Source organism: Zerene cesonia, chromosome 2 (genome assembly GCF_012273895.1).
Source record: "Zerene cesonia ecotype Mississippi chromosome 2, Zerene_cesonia_1.1, whole genome shotgun sequence".
Classification (NCBI taxonomy): domain Eukaryota; kingdom Metazoa; phylum Arthropoda; class Insecta; order Lepidoptera; family Pieridae; genus Zerene; species Zerene cesonia.
In genome coordinates, this window is record NC_052103.1 from 4,002,858 (window position 1) to 4,009,564 (window position 6,707).

The 6,707-nt window shown below is 32.6% G+C and overlaps 2 non-coding genes across 2 annotated transcripts; one reads left to right on the forward strand and one right to left on the reverse strand.

Moving 5' to 3' along the window:
• Positions 1-5,090: 5,090 nt before the first annotated feature.
• On the reverse strand, positions 5,091-5,163 carry Trnaf-gaa. Its single transcript has one exon. It is a non-coding gene; the product is annotated as a tRNA-Phe (tRNA).
• An 893-nt stretch (positions 5,164-6,056) lies between these two features.
• On the forward strand, positions 6,057-6,129 carry Trnaf-gaa. The gene has a single exon. It is a non-coding gene; the product is annotated as a tRNA-Phe (tRNA).
• Positions 6,130-6,707: the final 578 nt, after the last annotated feature.

Here is a 6,707-nt window from a genome sequence, read left to right on the forward strand (position 1 = left end):
CTTTCAAGAAAAACAGAATCGCATAATCAGTTCACCCATTAAAAAGATATGAGGTAATAATAACAAAAATACGGTCGAATTGTTAAACTCCTCCTTTTTTTAAGTCGGTTGAAAATTTTAAATAGAGGAAGTTTTCTATGAGATTTTTAAAAAAACGATAAGGAGAATCGTTGACCCCAATATCCTTGTTCACGGGAAAAATACTAATAAGAGACACGCGTTAAACCCGCCTCACAAATATATAAACAATCAAACCCATAGACAATCTTATTTATATATTTCATGCTTTTAATATTGGCTCCCTTGCATAAATAGTTTGTACAATATTCCCCCCCAGCTTGTTAGATATAGAGCACAGATTCCATTGAAATAATTTATTGATGCGGTTTTGATTTGCAATATTAGCGTAACTAAATACGGCGCGTGGCAATTTTTGTGGGAAGCAATGCTTTCACAACGTGTTAAAGCTAATTTGAAATTAAGACGCAATAGCCAATTTTAAATATGATATAATAATAGCAAAAAAAAAACAATGATGTTCCGATTATTTTATATTTTTTTGCTTTGTATTATTATAAAGTGATCGTTCCAAATTTTAAATCTTCTTTCTTAACATTCAAATTAATCAAAGCGTAATGTATTTATTTTATACAGTTATTTTTACCACAGATAATATATAGAGAGTAATAGCATTAAGATTAAAAAAAAACAAAAGTTTCAAATAACTAATGTCCGTCAAATATATTCCCAAAATACAAAATACGTTATACGACAGAGGGTCGGTCTGCCCTCAGGCATTTGTTTTTGCATCTCCTGAACGCAATTTGTTAAAACTCGCAGAGAATGTAAGACATGTGCATTGCTTGCAGGCGACTAGCGATGTACAATCACACGAAAAATTGTCTTTCAACAATCATTGGTCTAGTAACAAGCTGATTGTATGAGATCGAGACAGTTTATTTTTAGCTCTTCAGAGAATTTCGACGTATTTGTTCTAGGTATTTCCTTTCAATTAGATAGTAAAAGCGATCTTTTAATTATTTTGACTTTTAGTTTTTATGATACTAAGATTCAATATGTTCCATTTCATTGGGTTATTTAATATAAGTGTTTCAAATAAAGTATATAATATTTAGGAGTAACAGAAAATTTTTATAATTTGACATGTAATTGACTTTCTTTTAAATACAATTATTTATAAATTACGCTTATTCTTAATATGCTTGCTAAACAAATTGTTTTTACTAGCTTTATCACACGACTGTACTCGTCGCTCCGAAGGGCTGGACCCCACGTAGAAGGCGCGAGTGTCAGGAAAACGGCTCTGAGCCGCAATGAATAGCAAAAATTTAAATTTCACGCAACTATACTCATGGACACCCTGAGTGCGGCGCAAATTACAAGATAACGCGGTTTAAAAATCCTACTAATATTATAATTATAGTGTGTGTGTTTGTTGCTCTTTTACGCAAAGACTACTGAACTGATTGCAATTAAATTTGGTACGTAGACAGCTGGATAACTGGAATAACATATAGGTAACTTTTGTCTCGATATTCCTACGGGATACGCTGGAGAAACCGCGGAGAGAAGCTAGTGTTTAAAAATTTTAAAGATACAATAACAGACTCATACTCAAACATTTTTTTATTCGCTTGCAAAAGAGCTTTTGAATTGTCGTAATCTTATATCTTTAAACGAGCAATTCTTATATATATATATATACATATAATTGGAATCTCGGAATCGGCTCCAACGATTTTCATGAAATTTAGTAGGTATATAGGGAGTTTCGGGGGCGATAAATCGATCTAGCTAGGAATCTTTTTTAGAAAATGTCATATTCGTGTTTTATCGACTTAAACTTACTTTTTTAACACATAGGAGGCGTTTGAGTAGTCCCAATTTATTATGATTCTTCCTGACATCTATTGGCGAATAATAATACTATTTTTTGGCGAATAATTAAAGCTAAAACAAAAAAAAAAGTACCGAGAAATGCTCGGTCATCCAAGTACTATAGATTAATATAAACTATTTACTTGTTCAGCACCAAGAAGAACAAGCAAGAAACTCTGTCGTTGCGCTTTTAAAATCATTTTACGCTAACATAATAACAAACATGCCATACAACTGTCCTATGGCTAATAAGCATTTCAACAATTATAATCTTCTATTGCTTATTAATTTATGTTTATCTTTCTATTATGATTATCTTGTAGGTTTTTAATACATGTACTTCATATTGTACAATATAAAAAACAGGAATAATAAATAAATACATAAATGAATAGCAAACAATTTAAAATTTCACAGCTCAAATTTCCTAAAATATTCAATATTCAATCTGTGGTTTCTGTATTTAAAAGCTATTTACAATTTAGGAATTCAGAGTGCACAATTTATTAAAAATAATAAATAGCATTTTTTTTCCAAATACATACAAAATGTCGCGACTTCTCGTCCCTTTACCCTTGGTTGCAATAACTTTATGCATTGAACCAGTACAACTTAATGTTAGCAAGGGCATAAGCCCTTGTTTTGGTTTGGTATTTCTCTACGCTCCCACTTAATTAGAGTAGAAGAGTAGAAGAGTATTGTTCTATACATAATTATTGCGGTCGCTACGTAACTTTTAAAGGTCATAGTGATTATAGAAATATTACATGATTAATCAATAGATATCCTATATCCTTAATAAGTATTATGTATGCACTTGGTAAGGAACGTATTTATCACAATGTATGTATGAATTCAGGTGTTTGATGCTTATATGCAAATGCTGCAAGTGGCAATATTGTTATATTATATGTATTATATAAACAGATATCTGTTCGTAAGTATACATATAGTTCTACATAGATCTCTTCTCTTCTATCATATGGATACCAAGAGAAAAAATCCGCAGAATGAAGCTGATTATCATGTCTTATAAATGTGGAATTTGGGCTTGAAAAAAAATATACATGTATATTACGAAGCAATAATTCATCTCAATATAAAATCTTTAATGGCTTAAGTTACTTACAAATATATTGCTCCTATTCAAATAAAATATAAATTATAAATTTGATCACGAAATAAAAAATGTGTAAGTTGTAATAAGCGCATTATATTGCACTTAGACATAGATTAATCATACAGAGGCGTCCTTTAACGAAAGCCACGCGCGCGTCACGTGACATGCGCAGGCGCTTTCTCGCGCCCTGTCACACTGAATCGATCGGATATAGTCATAGAATATTATTCGTAGAGACGCCATATAGCCTGAGAAATGTCTCTCATGCAAAATGATTTCCAAAATTCTTTCACCTCAATATGTACTTACACGATTCGTGAGTACTATAGGCTATATATATACCACAGACGAAGACAGGGTGCACCACTAGTTAATATTATACTTACGATATAATTGAATTTCTATATTTAGTGGATAATTTGCTTTTCTTATAACACATATTTATAAAGGACTATGTAAGCTTTTTATAACTGCTCTTAATATTTCAAAAATTTTAAATTAGTTATCAAGCAATTTATTGGTTAGTTCAACATTTAGTTATTAACTTTTATAAATATTACAATGTGATTATATAACAATCATCATCGTCAGTCCTTATATGTTCCCACTGCTGGGACACAGGCCTCCTATGAGGGTTCAGGCTATGATCCACCACGCTGGTCAAGTGCGGGTTGGCAGATGTCACATGTCGTCGAACTTTTGATTCTCGGACATGTCGGTTTCCTCACGATGCTTTCCTTCACCGTTTAATAATAATATATAACAATAAATGATTTAAAATTATTTTAATAAAGTAATACAATTCATAAGTTTCTTTATTTATTATTAAAGACGCAAATCTATATTATTTATGACATTAATCTTTGACAATAAAGAAGTGTTGTACTGATGCCGAATGACGTCACGACAGATTATGAATTCCTGATAGGAACGTAACTGCTAACAAGCGAGGGTAGACGCGAAACCCATTCTGATTAATCACTCCTAATGTGAGAAAATCAACACCAACCAGTTTTTTTGTAATTACCCGTAAATGTATCACAACATAGTTAAGAACGTTCATACTAGATCATGGAATGATTTCACTGTTATTTATTTAGTTAAATCAATTATTGTAAGTTAGTCTCATTATTAACATTAACATTACTACATTTAAAGATTGCGTGGAAGAAGAAATTACCTACTCTAGACCTAAAAGGCCGCCTTTTAGTACATATGTGGCGACATGGTCTTTTTTATACTGACAATTTGCAATGTTCTTTTTTTGTAATTCACTGGTTAATATGCACTATGAAGAATAAATACAATAAAATCTATATATATAAAATTCTCGTGTCACAGTTTTCGTTGCCATACTCCTCCGAAACGGCTTGACCGATTCCTCTGAAATTTGGTAAGCATATTGGGTAGGTCTGAGAATCGGCCAAAATCTATTTTTTATCCCGATATTCCTACGGGATACGGACTTACGCGGGTGAAACCGCGGGGCGCAGCTAGTAAATACTATATTTTTAGGTAATGAATTTTGTTTTGTATGCATCGAAACGTATGATCGTAACACAAATCAGCCATATTATAACATTTCAACAAAACAACACCAATAAAAAAATATACAGACTAACTCTATACGAATCTACAGATTTGAACACACTTCATTACTTAATTATATAATAAATAACTTGAAAATCGAATCGGTAACTTTTCTGATGTGATTTGTTGACAATTTACCAGCTAAATAACAAAAAAACTTATTACAAATGTTTTTAAATCTATGTGTATAATAAAAAAAGAATGAAAATTTTACGCCTGCCCTAAAGTTACACACTCGATGATGATTCCTGGTATTTCTCTATTTAGTTTTGGACTATCAACGCAATGAGTCGTGATTTAACTTTATGGAACATGTGTTTAATCTTTTTTGAGACTGTGGTACATAGATATAATACTTGTTTATTCTTAACAAATAGGTACTATAGAAGTATATGATAAGATGTAATAAAAAATCGTCTTCATTAGTATATATTCGTATTTTAAAATCAGTAAATTTTATGGCATAATTGCAAAAAAGAATTGCCGAAACCCGGGATTGAACCGGGGACCTTTAGATCTTCAGTCTAACGCTCTCCCAACTGAGCTATTTCGGCGATAGTAATTTTATAAAATTTTTATAAAGGTTTTTTTGTCAGTTATCATAGTTTCACGAGGCTATGGAAATGATTAATTTTAAAAAGGATGCTTCTATTTTGTAAAGTTGAATTTAGTTTCAAGTGATAATGCCATGTATTTATATAAATAAAACATGATATTAATAGAAACATATTATTATATTTTCTGAAAAACACACCATAAATAAATAAAGAATGGAAATGATGGCATAATTTTTTTTTTTTTTATGTCATAGCGGGCAACTGAGCTGGTGGTTCGCCTGATGGTAAGCGATCACCACCGCCCATAAACATTCGCAAAGGTAGATCCTCTGCGAATGCGCTGCCCGCTTTTTTGGGGTAAGGGAAAAGGAATGGATTAACGACTGGAAAGAAGGAATGGACCAGGACGGGTGAGGAAAAGGAAACGGGCCTCCGGCTCCCCCACTCACCGTACGAAACACAGTGGCATGCCACTATTTCACGCCGGTTTTCTGTGGGGGTGTGGTACTTCCCCGGTGCGAGCTGGCCCAATTCGTGCCGAAGCGTGCTCGACTCCCACAATAGCCAGCGATAAAAAATTGCAGCACATTGATTTATAATTTTACAACTAGAGGAATCGCTTTAAGTTTATAACGTTTTTGCTCAAAAACTGCTCGATCGATTCCACTAAATCTTTCCAAAAAATTGAAAGCTACACCTCTACAGACTTACCATGGCTATATTTTTCATCTTGCGTCAAAACGGTTAAATGAGTTTGTTTAAATTACATGCACAAGGTCTCCAATAACATAGACAAGTTCATGAAGGTCAGTACGCATTGCAAACTGATAATGCATTGATACCGCAACTGTAATATTTTTGATATGAGATTGTTGGTTGTTGTTGTTATCGCCGAAATAGCTCAGTTGGGAGAGCGTTAGACTGAAGATCTAAAGGTCCCCGGTTCAATCCCGGGTTTCGGCAACTTTTTACTGCTTGCATTTCTACCTAAAAGGACTTTTTATATTATTTTTGCAACTAAATGCATTATTCTCAAGTTAAACAGACAAGAAAAGCTGTCGGTAAATAATATTAAAATTGTGACCCCAAAAAATCTAAGATTTTTTCATGCAATTATTGATAAAACCAAATTATGAATTATGGGGAAATAATGATGGTCAAAAAATTAAATTGTGAATAATGGGAAAAGAAAAAAAACCGTTTTTTCATCTACACCTAATAAACATTTCATTATTTTGTACATTTTATAAGTTATAAGTATTATCCTCAGTGATCAAATAACCAATCAACACGTATACTGAATTTCACCAAGTAAAACATACAACGAAAAACACCACCCTCCCCATGCGCACTTGGGTAAAAACATAGCTTCCACTTGACTTGCATGACGTAAAATTCATTGAAACATATCATTAGGCATATCTAAAGTACACTTGCGTACATAATTGTTCGGACACGTGCGATATTCGCTCTGTGCGCGACTTCAGCGCCATGGTACGTTTGAACTACAGGGGGCTATTGTAATATATTTTACTAAGTAT